Source organism: Saccopteryx leptura, chromosome 1 (genome assembly GCF_036850995.1).
Source record: "Saccopteryx leptura isolate mSacLep1 chromosome 1, mSacLep1_pri_phased_curated, whole genome shotgun sequence".
Lineage (NCBI taxonomy): Eukaryota > Metazoa > Chordata > Mammalia > Chiroptera > Emballonuridae > Saccopteryx > Saccopteryx leptura.
In genome coordinates this window covers 289,404,071-289,422,311 of record NC_089503.1, presented here as the reverse complement: position 1 = coordinate 289,422,311, position 18,241 = coordinate 289,404,071, and the positions used below count along the sequence as shown (strand labels likewise).

The following is an 18,241-nucleotide window of genomic DNA, read 5'->3' as shown; positions in this document are numbered from 1 at the left end:
AGCAATGTTTTTATTTTATTTTTATTCTTTTTACTATATATATAATTGATTTTAAAGAGACGAGAGATAGAGAGTGAAAGGCATGGGGAGGAGCAGGAAACACCAACTCATAGTTAATTCTTGTCTGTGTCCTGATTTGGTAAGCCTGGTGTTTCCAAATGGCAACCTCAGCATTCCAGGTCCAGCTTCATTCACTGAGGCACCACAGGTCAGGCAGTGTTTTTATTTTAAATCTGTATGTACCTAATAATATAAGTTCATCATAAGTAAAAAAAATGAAGAAGCAAATAAGCATAAATGGAGAATTAGACAATTTTCTCTCACTACTTACCAAAGAAGCAGATATATAAAAAGTACTACAGAAAGTTTTAAATAGTTGACCAACACACACACACTATATAGAAGTATAGAACACTAATATTTTTCAGTTTACATAAAATATTCAAAAAATGCACTATCTAGGGTGGGACAAAAGTAGGTTTATAGTCGTGAGTTTGTGAAACAGAGATTATTGTTTTATTATTACATATTAATTGTTGATTTATTTTTTCATATGAACTGCTATAAGCCTACTCTTGCCCCACTCTGTAAACTCATATTACCAAGAATGTTATTACAAAATATATGGTACGTGGTGTCACTGCAGTAACTACTCATCAAGTTCCTTAGGTAAGCACAAGAAATGTGGGTATTCAAGTTTAAACTTTAATTAATTAAAAATAAAATTTTAAGATAGTTTTCTCTGACACACTAGCCACATTTCAATAAAGATATGAAACATTTACAGCTTTACAGAAAATTCTCTAACAGTAGTTTACCAAAAATAACAGTCAATAATCCAAAATTTAAAAAAATTTTACATGGTTTTAAATTCAGTAATAAAGTTCTAAATAATGTATGAGTCCAAGAAGTGACTGTAACAAACGATCACAATTGTTACAAGAGTTACAAGTGAAATGTAACAGTAAAAATCTGTCCTGGAAGTATTGGCTGCTTAAATACGTGTTTTACCACAACAAACAAAGAAACCCAAGCATGCATCTCAAGAACCTAAAAATGGAAAAGCTAAAATTATGAGAAATTAAATCCTAATGAAAAAAGAAAACACACACAAAAAAATCAAAATCAAGACAAAGAACGAAATTATAGTAATGAGGATCAACAGGTCAAAGTTATTCTTATTGAAAATAATAAAATTGACAAATGACTTGAATAAAATCAAAAATACAAATCTTTTATATATAGAATAAACATGGGAATAGCATTATCATAATTACAGATACTAAGAGATAATAAAGTCATATTATGAATACATTTTAACATCTACATTAAATAGAAAATTATTGAAATACAATGAAATAAATAGAAATTTTATTAAATCTAGCCTATATTTTAAGAATTGAGGGGTTTTTCTGGTAAACTTTCTTAAAGCTCTGATGGTGTCATAGAGAAAAATAACAATAAATTCTGGGACTAATGAAAGATACAAAGAGAATTCTGAAAGAAAAAAGAGAAAGGGAAAATGGTGTGGTTCCTCAGGCTTAAGAAACAGCCAAGTGACAGGGTATCTTGTATCTCCACTCAAAACTAGAAAGTGACTTAGACCTGCCACTTCCTAATACACAGCCCAGCAATAGGAGGTAGTTTCTTCTCTGTGTTTCAGTGGGAATCCTGTCCAGCAACACCTGGCAAGCCTATGAGGGTGATCCATCAGGTAAGCTGTCAACAAAAATAATCACAGGAAGTGCTTCTTTTTCTTCTAAACCAAAGTAGGCTTTTGGAGGTGGGTCTAGCAAAGACAATCTTATGACTAAAACTAATGGACACAGTACACTCTTTATCTCTGAAAGCATGAGACTTATTTCCCCAATGAATGACATCAGATAGAATGGATTTTAAAATATTACATTTACATAACTCAACAGGAGAAATTAAACTGCAGATTAATGCGATATAGATAAAGTGCAACAACATCATATGGGAATGAAAAGAGATAAGTAAAATGTATACTGTGTGATTTCAGTATATGAGATTCAAAAACAAAGAGACTAGAATATTAGACTAGAATATTAAAAGTCAGCACAGTGGTAAGTGATGAGGGAGGAGAAGTGATGAGAGAATACACGGGAGCAGGGCTGAGGAGTCTGCACACTCTATCTGTGACATGATTTGTAAGTACATGTTTCCATTTCCCTTGTGATAAATTTGCTCAGTTATGATATATATGTTTAATTTCCTTGAAAAAAGGTAACATTAACTGGCAAAGTTTATTTTAGAAACCAAACATTTATAAAAGCCTGCAAATTAGCAAATGTGCACTAGTGGTATAAAATATAAAATATTATGAAGTCAAACACTGAAATAGCATACAGATTTTAAATAAGGACAATTTGTAACAAAAATATGAATGAATTATATTAATATAATATTCACTGAAACAATAGTAGAAAAAACAGATTTGTCATCACTGTATTACTTACAGTTTGAACAGGAAATTCTTACACTTTGGCAATTTTGAAGATGATTTATCTCATACTCACCTTCAAAATATGGAGACTTTGAGCTTGTAGTGTATCATTTAGTACGTACATTGGTAAGTGACTTTAGAAATTCATATTCTAAAATATTTCTGGGACAAAAGGCTTGATTACCAGTGCCCAGTGCTGTTAACTTAACTTCCATATTAAAAACACAGACACTGAAAATTTAGGCCTCGTTAAGAATGTCTTAGAGCCTGACCTGTGGTGGTGCAGTGGATAACGTGACGACTTGGAACACTAAGGTCACCGGTTCAAAACCTTGGGCTTGCTTGGTCAAGGCACATATGGGAGTTAATGCTACTTGCTCCATACCCCTTCTCTCTCTCTCTCTCTCTCTCTCTCTCTCTCCCCATCTCTAAAATGAATAACAGCTTTAAAAAAAGTGTACTTAAGCCCTGGCCGGTTGGCTCAGTGGTAGAGCGTTGGCCTGGCGTGCAGGAGTCCTGGGTTCGATTTCCGGCCAGGGCACACAGGAGAAGCGCCCATCTGCTTCTCCACCCCTCCTCCTCTCCTTCCTCTCTGTCTCTCTCCCGCAGCGAGGGCTCCATTGGAGCAAAGTTGGCCCCGGGCGCTGAGGATAGCTCTGTGGCCTCTGCCTCGGGCGCTGGAATGACTCTAGTTGCAACAGAGCGATGCCCCAGATGGGCGGAGCATCGCCCCCTGGTGGGCGTGCCAGGTGGATCCCGGTCGGGCGCATGTGGGAGTCTGTCTGACTGCCTCCCCGTTTCCAACTTCAGAAAAATACAAAAAAATAGACCCCCCCCCAAAAAAAGTGTACTTACTTTGCTACTCATAGACAATTTTCTAAATATTGGCATTACATAATTTTCTTTATACTCTTATCATGTTATTTTTATTATAATGGGAAAATATAAATGCAGAATCCCAGTAACAATAGTACTTAATGATATTTATCATTAATGTTCTGAAGAATTACTATATTCTCAAATTACAGTAACTTTCACAAATATTAATTCTCAAACTTTCAATCTTCCCACCTTAGTTATTATAATTGCTTCAATTAATTTTATTATCTTTATATAAGTAATTTATATTTCCCTTGCTAAAAATAAATGCCTTTGTGAAAAATTAAACATTAAGTAACATTGAACTATACCATAATGTAAGAGATTGAAGTATTAAATTACTACTCATTACATTATTCATTAACTCATCCTCTTCTCATAATTTGTTGTATGTATTTTACAGAAATAATTGCTTAAATGACAAAAACGTTAATCTAAATATGTAGGAGAAAAACAAATGTAATGTTTAGAAATTTTCCCTAACCACAACTGGGGAGGGCAGGAAAAGTAGACTTGAAAACACAAATGAAATAACATACTAATATCAAAGAAATAAAATGTTAAATCTAAATTATCTAGTGTGTATCAGATGGAACTATTTTTATTCAGCTCATATTGTATCAAGAAAAGGGGAATTGTTTTTATATCATTGGTAAGTAAATTAAAATTGTAAGTTCTATGTGATCCAATAAGTCTACTACTGTGTATATTCCCATGATTATCTTGAAAAGATATCTGTACTCCTATGTTCATTGAAGCATTCTTCATCACAATTCAGGTATGAAAGCAAACTAAGTGTCTTCAGTGGGTGATTGAATAAAGAAAATGTTCACACACATAAGAATACACATACACAATGGATTGTCATTGAGCCATGCGAAAAATAAATTTCTTTCATTTGTGACCATGAACCTGAGGAATTCTGTTGAGTGAAATAAACTAGACAGAGGAAGACAAATACTGCATGTTATCATTTATATGTGGAAAATAAAAATATCAAATTCATAGAAAATTGGTTGCCAATGTCTGGAGGTGGAGAAAATAAATGAGGTTTGGTAAAAGAGTACAGACTTTCAGTTATAAGATGAATATGCCTAGGGATCTAATGTATTGCGTGGTGGCTATAGTCAATAACACTGTATTGTATAATTGCCATTTACAAAGAGAACTTAAATGTTCTCATTAAAGAGAAGAAAAGTAACAAAATAAATCCAAGATTGTAAAACCTCAACTGATATGCAACCCTGTTGAATATGAGAAGTTCAAAAGAATATTTCATAAATTGGTAGTTACAGAATTGTCCCAGGGTTCTAAACCACAGGGAATCTAGTCAACAACATTAAAATAATTAAATTTGGTACCAGGTGGGTCTAGACTTATTTAGAGATCACTTTTTAAGTTGCATAAATGTCTAATGGCTATGCTATACACTTGAAATTTTGCAAAATAATATTGAATATAAAGTGTAGTTAAAAAATAAACAAATAAAATAAACTTGTATTTTCAAAAGGTAAAAAGAGAAACTCTATAAAATGGCTTTATTCAAATCTTTAAATGCAATTTTTGAAAGCCCTGTGAACAATGTCATTACTTATTACCTGTTATATTCTGAGAAGAATAATGGAGGCCAGAAACTTATGGGATGAAAGTGTGGTCTTAAAAACATGCACTTCATGACCACATAAAAATAGAGAAAAGACAACACATACAACTTTCTCTAAGAATATGATATGTATGTTCATTTGAAATAAAAAAGCTGAAGTTTCCCTATTCTGTAACAAAAAGGCTAAGTTATTTAAGGTTATTGTCTTAATTTTTATGCCAGCAGTTTTAAATTTTCTTAACTAATAAAATGAATGCACAGAAACACAAATACCATATGATCTCACTTATATGTGGAATCTAATGAGCACAATAAACTGAGGAACAAAATAGAAACAGAAGAAGTGTCACAGGGAACAGATGGACAGCTGTCAGAAGGAATGGGAAGAGCAGACTGAAACAAAGAAGGTGAAAGGATGAGCCAGAACATGCACACACACACACACACTTACACACACACACACAGAGACAACATTTTAGCATCACAACATGTGATGTGAAGGCTCTCAGAAGAGAAGAGAAAATTTTCTAGCATATAACATGTTAGCAATAGCCAGAGGGAAAGCAGATGAAGGTAGGGGAAGGCAACAGGAGGGAGGAAAAATAAGGGTGGAAAGAGATTTTGCATGGGGCCATGGGAAGGTACAATGTCGTGTGTGGAAGGTGCTATACTGAGTGGGACACTTGAAATCATGTCAACATAATAAATTTAGAAAAAGAAATGTGTTCATGGCATCCTGGAAATTATTTTTATCACAACATTAGAGAGTGATAATAATCTGACATATTATTACTATGTAATCATTTGGCTTAGCTGTGTAAATTGGTCTAAACTGAATTATATGGGAAATATTCACTCAAAAGAAAATTGCTTAGACTCAGGTATAATGCATATTGCCATTCTTTTTGTGGTTATTTTTTCTCTGCTTTTCCCCATTGCCCCTAAGCTGTCAAAATCAGTAAATATTACAGAATAATAAAAAACATGGCCTTTTAACTTAGAGGCATAAATAGGCAAAGAATCACCATGTGGTCTAGTCTCTTTACTTTTTGTGGGGCTAATAGAAAAGTATCTTTTAAACAAATTGTATCATTGACAGGTGCTGAATGTTATGAAGAAATGATAAAATGAGCAGTTGGTTATCTTAAGCAGATATAAACAACACATTGTCAACTACTGTATATGTTCTAATGTACTCTGACTTACATCAGAAAGACTTATTCTATCACAGTTCTGCATGTTTGAAGTGTGAAATGAAGGCATGAACAGGACTATCTTCACTATGAAGACTCCAGGGCTCACTCTGTACTGTATATATTTCTTTTAGTTTTGGTTGTAACTCTGAGTCCTAGGCATTCCTTGGCTTACAGACATATTACTTCAGTCTCTGTCTTTGTTTATCATTCTTCTGCTTGTGAATCTCTGTCTTTTTGTCCGAATGTTTCTCTTTTTATAGGACATCATATGTAGTATATAAGGCCCATCTTACACCAGTATACCCTCATCTTAACTTGATTGCATTTGCAAAGACCCTATATCCAATTCAGGACATATTCACTGGCTCTAGTAGACATCAATTTGAGAGTTGGAGGTGTGTGAAAATGCGATACTAGAAAATGACTAAAAACAACAAATTATGTCCACATCTTTTGTCTGGGCGTCATTGTAACAGGAAATAATATTTGGTTCAGTATTTGTAAAAACTGATTTCCAACCATGTATATGTTAAGGGTTGGCAGTGTGAAGTGAAGGCTCTCAGAAGAGAAGGGAAAATTCTCTAGCATATAACATCGTGAAACCACCTCTTCAAAATTGGTTTTATAAGAGAAAAATGAATCTTTTTAGAATAATTGCCTTATATACAGTTACAGATATAACACATTGCATGACATTTAAATACATTCATTTTATTAACATTGTATGTTTTTTTCCCACAATTTAAACTCTTCCATTCTTTTAGGCATTAGTAAAACAGAGTACATAAAATTTAAATGGTACAAACTAATATATAAAAGTATTACAAATGGTAAATGTTAATTGAAACCAGTTAACTGGTATTTCTACTACAAAGGTGTGATGAAATTTATAAAAATATAAAAATCCACAAGACATTAAATATGTAAAATTGCAGAATCTCATCTGCGCATAGATTATCTAGCTGTTTTATGGTTAATACAAAAGACTGCAGTATGAATGTCTTTAAACAAACTGTGATTTTCTTATCCTGAGCCAATCTCAAATTAAAAATTGTCAAAATCTTAATTTGATTTAGAGGCAAAACTAAGCTTTAATAGACCTCTTTTTTTCTTAGAGAATTAGACTCACAATTTATGTAGTTGACAATATGTTTTATTACCTGTTTAAGATAGCCAACTACTCTTTTCATAGTTCTTCATAACATTCAGTGCCTGTTAATGATAAGATTTGTTTAAAGAATTTTTCTGTTGGCCATGGCCAGGTCATTGAGTGGATAGAGCATTGTCCTGGTGCACGGAGGTCGCAGGTTAGATCTGAGATCAATACACATACTAGAAGCAACCAATGAGAGCATACTTAAAAAATAGAACAACTAAGTGAAACAATTTAATGCTTTTTTCGCTCTCTCTAGCTCTCCCTTCCCCTTCTCTTCCTTGAATCAGTGAAAAAATAAAACAAGAGTTCTATTGTACTATTCCCAAAATAGTAGGGAGACCAGAAAAATAGTGATTCTTTACCTATTTATGCTTCAGACTAAAAGGCTATGTTTTCTTTTTTAAAAAGCTATTGAATTTATTGAGTTGACAGTGGATAATAAAATTATATGGACTTTACCTCTACAATTCTATGATATGTACATCGTCTGTATATTATATTGTGTGTTCACCACCCCAAGTCAAGTCTCATTTCATCCCCATTTATCTCCTATTTACCGTCTCTTCCTTCCCCCACCCCATTTCTTTCATGTAATCCCCATACTGTTGTCTATGTTTTTTTCTCAGCTTAATCCCTTCACTTTTTCACCCAGCCTCCCACACCCCAACCTCTCTGACAGCTGTCAGTCTGTTCTCTGTATCTAGGAGTCTATTTCTATTATGTTTGATGTTAGCTTATTTTGTACATTTGATGGCATATATAAGTAAAATCACATGGCATTTGTCTGTTTACAATCACCTAACATTTACTGATTCTGACAGTTTAGGGACAGAGTGAAAATTAGAGAGAAAAATAATGATGAAAGAATGGCAATATATGTGATATCTGAAACTAAATAATTTTCTTTCTTTTTATTTCTTTTTTTTTCAAGTGAGAGGAGGAGGGATAGACAAACAGACTCCCATGTGTGCCTCAACAAAAATCCACCTGGTAACCCCCATCTGGAGCTGGTGCTTAGCCCGTCTGGGGTCATCCTTGCAGGCAGAGCCTCCACCGAACTTTCCTCAGCACCTAGAATTTACGTGCTTAAATCAATGGAGCCATGGCTCTGGGAGGGGAAGAGAGAGAGAGAGACAAAGAAGGGAAAGGGGGAAGAATGGAGAAGCAGATGGGCGCTTCTCCTGTGTACCCTGACCAAGAATCATGTGGGACTTCCACATGCTAGGCTGACGCTCTACCTCTGAACCAACCAGCCAGGGCCGATAACTTTTTTTGAGTGAACATTTCTGTGGTAACTCATTTTAGACTACATTTCACGGATAAGTCAGTTGGTTGCAAAATAAAGACATCGGTCAGATTATTGTTTCCCTCTGCAATGGTTTAATGGAAATAAAACTCCTTGATGCCATAAACATAATGCTTTATTTTACTAGTTCAGAAAAATAAAAACTGATGGCTTAAAAATTAAGTTTAGAACTTTAAATAAGTTAGACCTTTTTCTCTGAAAATAAGAAAACTTCTGTTAACCTTTTCTTTTTTCAAATGAATATGGATATCATATTCTTAGGGAAAGCTGTTTGTGTCATCATTTCTCTTCTTTGTTAATAAAGTACATGATTTTGTTTGTTTCTTTTTTAATTTTTTTATTTTTCTGAAGTAAGAAATGGGAAGTCAGACAGACAGACTCTCACATGGACCCGACTGGGATCCACCCGGCCAACCCACCAGGGGGTGATACTCCGCCCATCTTCGGTGTTGTCCCTTAGCAACAGGAACCATCCTAGCACTTGAAGCAGAGATCATGGAGCCATCTTCAGAGCCTGGGACAACTTTGATCCAATGGAGCCTTGGCTGCAGGAGGGGAAGAGAGAGAGAAAAAGTTGAGGAGAAGGGGTGGAGAAGCAGATGGGCACTTCTGCAAGGTGGCCTGGCTGGGAATCAAACCCGGGACTTCCACACGTAGGGTGCAGACTTCTACACACTGAGACAACTGGCCAGTGCCAAAGTGAATGTTTTTAAGACCACGCTTTCATCCCATAACTTTCTGACATTCATTATGCTTCTCAGTATATAACAGGTAAGAAGTAAAGACATTGTTCACAGGGCTTTATGAAAGTTTTACTGAGAGAATGGGATAAAACAATATTATAGAACGTTTTTTATGTTTTGCAAATACAATTTTATTTTATTTTTTATTCTGCAATTACAGTTGAGATTTAATACATTTTATATTAGCCTCAGGTGTACATCATAGTGGATAGACATTTATATAACTTTTGTAATAATCCCTAAATAAGTCTAGTACCAACCCGGCTTCATAAATAATCATTACAGTACTACCGACTATATTCCCTATGCTTTACATCTCATGAAAATTTTGTAATGAACAATTTATAGAATTTTCTTTTTATAACTTTTCATAATCAACAGGGTTTCATATCAGTTGTAACTTTTATAATCTGGGGTTTATTTTGTTACCTTTATTTTTCTTAGAAGAGAACATCTAACTTCCAGTTTTATCTCTTAGTAAGTTTTAACTATACATTTCAGTGGCATTGACTATAGTCACCATGTAATACTTGAAATCCTTGAGGTATATTCATGATTTTTTGCTTGTACTATATACTGCCTTCTTAATTTCTACATCCCAAACCATGATAATCATTTTTCTACAAATTTGATATTTTTAAAATTTTACATATAAATAATACCATGAAATATTTGACTTCCTCTGTGTAGCTTATTTCAGGAAGCATAATACCTTCAGGTCATCCCTGTCACAAATGACAGAAAAATTTTTCCCTTATGCTTGAGTGATAGTCCATTCTGTGTTGGATATGTGCATATGTGTGTATGTATATAAAATTTTCTTTATCCATTCATCCAGTGAAGACACTAAGGTTGCTTTTAAACCTCAACTAAGAAACCTGAAATTGGCAGCAAAATAGGCAGATACACAGACTCCCAGCTCACACCACCAAACTGTATTACAAGTTAATTTAGGAACAATCAGCATAAAAAACCAACTCTGGACTACAAGAACAGCTCTCAAAAACTAAGGAGCAAAGAAGAAGCCACAACAAGTCTGGTAGGGAGAATTGAGAAGTGTTGGGTCTCCCCTGCTTACAGAAACAGAGTGGGGGTGAGGCTGAGAGCCCAGAAGGGCTCTCACTCCAAGGAAAAGAGCAGAAAATATAGCTCACAGTCACTTTCTTGGGGACCTGGGAATGAAGTGTGTTCAAAGGCCTGGCTAGTCTTCCAAAAGAAAAAAGGAGAGAAAGAGAGACAGAAGGTGAGGGGCAAAGGAATGCATGGGATTACCTGAGAAGCTGACTCATCCAGTGCTGGACATGGCTAAAGCTGGGGGAGGAGTTGATTTTTCCACACAATACAAGACTAAAGTAGTTTCCGGTGACCCATCTCCAGACATCCGTCCAGCTCCAATCAGCACAACAAGACACAGTTGAAAACAAGAAGTAAGGAGGAGGGGCAGTATATCAAGTCTACATGGTGATCTAAGATAGATCTCCCCTACTGAAGCTGAGTAAACACCCCACCCCCGGAGAGAGTAACTGGCAGATCAGGCCTTCATGAGTTTCAGGTTACAGCCATGCATTCCTGGATACAGTTTCAAATAACCCCCCTGCTGAGATTAGTAAACAAGACTACCACATGTTAAGAAAACTGAGAAACAACAAACAAATCAAGACTTCAAAGCAATTCTACTAGAAAAGCCAAATCCAAAACTGGATTACAAATAACAGCTGATGCCAACTTAAGAAGACCTAGAAATAACACAACTGAAAATTGGAGGCAGACAACACCAAGCTAGACTCAACCAGCTCTACAAACAATACACCAAAACACACAGACATAATGAGAAGACAGAGAAGTGCAATCCAAATGAAACCACGAGAGAAACCTCCAGGAAATGAACTGAGTGATATGGAAATAACCAAACTTCCAGATGCAGAGTTTAAAATAATGATTGTTAGGATGCTTATGGATCTTAGAGAAACAATGGATGGTCATTACAAACACCTAAATAAAGAAATAGGGAGTATAAAAAAGGACAATGAAATATTAAAAAGGAATCAGTCAGAGATGACAAATACAATATCAGAAATGAAGACCACAATGGAAGGATTAAAAACAGGATGGATGAAGCTTAGGATAGAATCAGCAAGTTAGAGACAAGTTGAACAAAGGCCTGGAAGCAGAGCAAAAAAAAAGAAAAGAAACTCAAAAAGTCTGAAGAAACTCTAAGAGAGCTCTGTGGCAACATGAAGATAAATAACATCTGCATCATAGAGATTCCTGAAGAAGACGAGAAAGAACAAGGAATAGAGACTTTGTTCAATAATGTCATAGCTAAAAACCTCTCTAAATTAATTCAGGAAAAACTCTCACAAGTTCAAGAAGCACAGAGAACTCCATTAAAGAGAAACCCAAAGAAATCTACACCAAGACACATCATAATTAAAATACCAAAGCTAAGTGATAAAGAGAAAATATTAAAAGCTGCTAGAGAAAAAAAGGCTATGACCTACAAAGAGCCCCCATAAGGAAGACATCAGACTTCTCAACAGAAACACTTGAGGCCTGAAGGGAATGGCAAGAAATATTCAAAGTAAAGCAGAACAAGAACCTACAACCTAGACTACTTTATCCAGCAAGGCTATCATTTAAAATTGAAGGAGAAATAAAAAGCTTCCCAGACCAAAAAAAAAAAAAAACAAAACCTCAAGGAATTCATTACAACCAAACTGATGCTGCAAGAAATGTTAAGGGGCCTGTTATAAACAGATCAAAGTGGGCAAAGAATATAGCAAAAAAGAAATACAGCTTTAAAGAATAAAATTTCAATAAACAACTACATATTAATAATAACCTTAAATGTAAATGGATTAAATGACCCAATCAAAAGACATAGGGTAGCTGCATGGATAAGAAAACAGGACTTGTACATGCCAACTGAAGAAGATCTAGAAATAACACAACTGAAAATTGGAGGCAGACAACACCAAGCTAGACTGTCTAAAACAGACACTCCTTAAAACAAAAGATGCACATAGACTGAAGGTAAAAGTATGGAAAAAATATTTCATGCAAATGGAAATGGAAAAAAAGCTGAGGTAGCAATACTTATATCAGACAAAATGTACTTTAAAACAATGGCTATAGGAAGAGATAAAGAAGGCCACTACATAATGATAAAGGGAGCAATCCAACAGGAAGATATAACCATTATAAATATCTACACACCTAATATAGGAGCACCTAAATATATAAAGCAGACTTTGATGGATATAAAGGGTGAGATGAACAGCAATACTATAATAGTAGGGAATTTCAATACCCCACTAACATCACTAGAGAGATCCTCAAGAAAAAAATTAACAAAGAAACAGCAGATGTAAAGGACACACTAGATCAACTGAATTTAATAGATAACTTCAGAACCTTTTACCCTAAAGCTGCAGAATACACATTCTTTTCAAGTGCTCATGGTACATTCTCTAGGATAGACCACATGTTAGGACAGAAAAGCGATCTCTACAAATTTAAGAAGACTGAAATCATATCAAGCAATATCTCTGATCACAATGGCTTGAAACTAGAAATCAACCACAACAGAAAAGCTAAAAAATTCTCAAACACATGGAAACTAAATAGCAGGTTGTTAAATAATGAATGGATTAACAATGAGATCAAAGAAGAAATAAAAAAATTCCTAGAAACAAATACTAGTGAACATGCAACAATTCAAAATTTATGGGACACAGAAAGAGTAGTACTAAGAGAGAAGTTCATAGCACTACAGGCATACTTTAAGAAGTTAGAAAAAGCTGAAATAAACAACTTGACCCTGCACCTAAAAGAACTAGAAAAAGAACAACAAGTAAAGCCCAGAGGTAGTAGAAGGAAGGAAATAATAAAGATCAGAGTGGAAATAAATGACATAGAGGCTAAAGAAACAATACAGAGGATCAATGAAACCAGGAGCTGGTTCTTTGAAAAGGTAAACAAGATCAATGAACCTTTAATTAGACTCACCAAGAAAAAAAGTGAGAGGACTCAAATAAATAAAATAAGAAATGAGAGTGGAGATATAACAACTGACACAACAGAAATACAAAATATTGTAAGAAAGTACTATGAAGAACTGTATGCCAAAAAACTAGACAACTTTGATGAAATGGACAAATTTCTTGAAACATGCAATCATCCAAAAATCAATCTGGAAGATTCATAAAACCTAAACAGACCGATTACAACAAATGAGATAGAAACAGTTATCAAAAACTCCCAAGAAAATCTTTGGCCTGATGGCTTCACAAATGAATTATACCAAATATTAAAAGAAGAACTAACTCCTATCCATCTCAGGGTATTTCAAAAGTTCAAGAGGAAGAAAGACTTCCAAGTTCCTTTTATGAGATGAGTATAATTGTAATTCCAAAACCAGGCAAAGACAACACAAAGAATGAAAATTATAGGTGAATATCCCTGATGAATATAGATGCTAAAATCTTCAACAAAATATTAGTAAACCGATCCAGCAATATATTAAAAAATCATACACCATGATGAAGTGGGATTTACTCTGAGGAAGCAAGGCTGGTTCAAAATTTGCAAATCAATCAATGTGATTCATCACATAAACAAAGGAAGGAGAAAAACCACATGATAATTTCAATAGATGCAGAAAAAGCATTCAGTAAAACCCAGCGCCCATTCATGCTCAAATCTCAGCAAAGTGGGAGTACAAGGAACATACCTCAACATGATAGAGGCTATCTATGACAAACCCACAGCCAATATCATACCCAATGGGCAAAAATTAAAAGAAATCCCCTTAAGATCAGGAACAAGACAGTGGTGCCCCCTTTTACCACTCTTATTGAACATAATCCTGGAAGTCCTAACCACAGCAATCAGACAAGAAGAAGAAATAAAAGCCATCCAAATTGGAAAAGAAGAAGTAACACTATCATTATTTGCAGATGATATAATATTGTATATCAAAAACCCTAAATCTCAGTCAAAAAACTACTGGACCTGATAAATGAATTCAGTGAGGTGGTAGGATATAAAATTAATACTCAAAAATCAGAGAAATTTTTATACATCAGCAATGAACTGTCAGAAAAGGAAATTAAGGAAACAATCCCTTCCCTATTGCAACCAAAAAAATAAAGTACTAGGAGTAAATTTAACCAAGGAGATTAAAGACTTGTACTCAGAAAATTATAAAACATTGATAAAAGAAATCAAGGAAGATACAAACAAGTGGAGACATATATCGTGCTCATGGTTAGGAAGAATAAACATCATTAAAATGTCTATATTACACAAAGAAATTTATAAATTTAATGCAATACCAATTAAATTACCAATGACATACTTCCAAGATATAGAACACTTATTTCAAAAATTTATATGGAACGAAAAAGAACACGAATAGCCTCAGCAATCTTGAAACGGACAAATAAAGCGGGAGGTATCACACTTCCCGATATCAAGTTATACTACAAGGCCATTGTACTCAAAACAGCCTGGCACTGGCATAAGAACAGGCATATAGATCAATGGAACAGAACAGAGAACCCAGAAATATACCAATACTTTTATGGACAACTGATATGTGACAAAGGAGGTAAGGAAATACAATGGAGTAAAGACAGCTTCTTTAACAAATGGTGTTGGGAAAATTGGACACTTACCTGCAAAAAAATGAAACTATACCACCAACTTAAACCATTCACAAAAAATAAACTCAAAATGGATAAAAGACTTAAATGTAAGCCATTAAACCATAAGCATATTAGAAGAAAACATAGGCAGTAAGCTCTCTGACATTTCTTGCAGCAAAATATTTGCTGACTTATCTCCACGGGGAAGTGAAATAAAAGACAGGATAAACAAATGGGAGTATATCAAACTAAAAAGCTTTTGCACAGCTAAAGACAAAAAGAACAGAATAAAAAGTCAAACCACACAATGGGAGAACATATTCGATAATACATCTGATAAGGGGTTAATAACCAAAATTTATAAAGAACTTGTAAAACTCAACAGGAGGAAGTCAATCCAATCTAAAATGGGCAAAAGAAATGAATAGACACTTCTCCAAAGAAGACATACAGATGGCCAATAGGCATATGAAAAAATGCTCAACTTCACTAATCATTAGAGAAATGCAAATTAAAACCACAATGAGATATCACCTCACACCAGTCAGAATGGCGCTCATCAACAAAGCAACACAGAATAAGTGCTGGCAAGGATGTGGAGAAAAGGAAATCCTCCTGCACTGCTGGTGGGAATGCAGACTGGTGCAGCCACAGTGGAAAACAGTATGGAGATTCCTCAAAAAATTAAAAGTCGAACTACCTTTTGACTCAGCTCTCCCACTTTTAGGAATATACCCTAAGAACACCATAGCACTGTTCCGAAAGGAGAAATGTACCCCCATGTTTATGGCAGCATTGTTCACAATAGGAAGATCTGGAAACAGCCCTAGTGTCTGTCAGAGGATGAGTAGATTAAAAAGCTTTGGTACATATGTACTATGGAATACTACTCAGCCATAAGAAATGATGATATCGGATCATTTACAATAAAATGAGACTCAGAGACATGGACAAGAATGTGATGGTAACCTGGAGTGGGAGTGGGTGGAGGAAGGTGAGGGAGGGGTAAGGGAAGGGAAGGGGCACAAAGAAAACCATATAGAAGGTGTAGGAAGACAATTTGACTTTGGGTGAGGGGTATGCAACATAATCAAATCTCAAAATAATCTGGAGATATTTTCTCTGAATGTATGTACCCTGATTTATCAATATCACCCCGTTAACATTAATAAAAAAATATCTCAAGTAAGGTGAAGAATACTTCAATGAACACAATTGTATGCAAATGTCTTCAAAACATTAAGTAATTATCTTTGGTATATACCTAGAAGTATGATTGCTAAATCACATGGTACTTTCAATTTAAATTTACTTACCAATGATATATAAACATGTCCACTTTCTATGATACAATATGACAAGGATGAAAAGAATATCATCTGATATACATTAAATAATTTAGATTTAATGTTTTATTTCTCCTGATATTAATGTTTTTTAACATGTGTTTTCAAAGTCTACCTTTTCTGCCCTCCCCAGTTTTAGATAAATAAAATTGTTTTAAATTGCATTTGTTTTCCTCTTATATATTGATAGTTAGATGGGCTTTTGACATTCATAACAAATATGATATATGTATTAAAATTTAGACAACTAATTGTAATGGGAAGATGAGTTAATGAAAAATATAATGAGTGATTATTTAATATTTTAATTTATTACATAATAGAATGATTTAATGTTGTTTAATATTTTGTCCTTCAAAGAGGTGTTAATTTTTTTCAGGAGAAATGTTACTGATCTATGTAAACATAATAAAATAGAATGCAGTGATTTTAAGAAGTAGGGCAGAGTAGATAAGTTTTGAAAGTAATATTTGTTTACAGTTACCATAAGTTAAAATGTAGCAGTTCTTTAGAGTATTAATGATATCTACCATTATGTGCCTGTTAATGGGATTACTATTTTATTACTTCCTTTATAATATAAAGAACATAATGAGAGTACAAATAAAATTAGGTAATGCCATTATTTAGCAACGTTGCTTAAGAGGACTGAAGAATAGAACTTAAACTTCTAAGATAGCTTTTCTTTTGCACTTTTTTAAAAATTATATTTGTTTGTGGTAATAAAATTTTGTGTTTATTCTTTCTTTTGTGTGACAGAGACAGAGAGAGATAGAAAGAAGGACAGATAAGAACAGACAGACAGGAAGTGAGAACTAAAATTCTCTGCTTAATAAAAGTATATGTTTCAGGAGTACAATTTCACAATACATATCTGTATATTGTATTATGTATCCACCAGCCCAAGTGAAGTCTCTTTCCTCCTTCACCATCTATCCTCCCCTTTACCCTCCTCCACCACTGCTCACTTCAGTCAAGGGAAACAAAAAATGGTAAATAATTGTGATGACATCAAACCAAAAAGCTTTTGCACTGCAAAAGTAACTGTCAACAAAATGAAAAGACAATCAAAACTGAATGAGAGAACATTCTTGCCAGTTTTTCTGATAAGGCCCTAATATCCACAATTTATAGGAACTAATAACACTCAAAACCAAAAACAAACACTTAGATTAAGAAATGACCAAAAGACCCGACTAAACACATCTCCAAAGAAGCCAATAGACATATGAAAAGGTGTTCAAATTCACTAATCGTCAGAGAAATGCAAATTAAAACCACAATGACATATCCCTTCATACCTATTAGAATGGTTATCATCAAGAAGTCCACCTGACCTGTGGTGGCGCAGTGGATAAAGCATCATCCTGGAACACTGAGGTCACTGGTTCGAAACCCTGCACTTGTCTGGTCAAGTCACATATGGGAGTTGATGCTTCCTGCTCCTCCCCCCTTCTTTCTCTCTCTCTCTCTCTCTCTCTCTCTCTCTCTCTCTCTCTTTCTCTCTCTCTCTTTCATTCTCTCTCCTCTCTAAAATGAATAAATAATAAAAAAAAAGTCCACAAAAAGTTTTAGTGAGGATATGGAGAAAAGGGAATCCTCGTGTACTGTCGATGGGAATGCAAGTGGGGGCAGTCACTGTGGATAGCAGAATGGAGTTATCTCAGAAGATTAAAACGGAACTGCCCTCTCAGATACTCTCAGAACAAGGCCTAAGCTTTCAGTGTGTGTGATTTTAGAACAGAAATAAGTTAACAACGTGAGTGGTCAAATCTTTTGTCCCAGAAATAAAAATTTCTTAGAGGCGCTTACCAATAGACAAATTAATGAGGTACCTAAAGCTCAAAGTGTCCTATATTCTGAGGATGTGATGAGTTAAATCAGCTTCAAAATTGCC

The 18,241-nt window shown here is 34.5% G+C and overlaps 1 protein-coding gene across 1 annotated transcript in view; it reads right to left on the bottom strand.

The window, feature by feature from the left end:
* Nucleotides 1-18,241, bottom strand: part of LOC136388356 (NKG2-A/NKG2-B type II integral membrane protein-like) — an 85,549-nt gene that overhangs the window by 22,617 nt on the left and 44,691 nt on the right. The gene's annotated exons all lie outside the window — the stretch shown is intronic.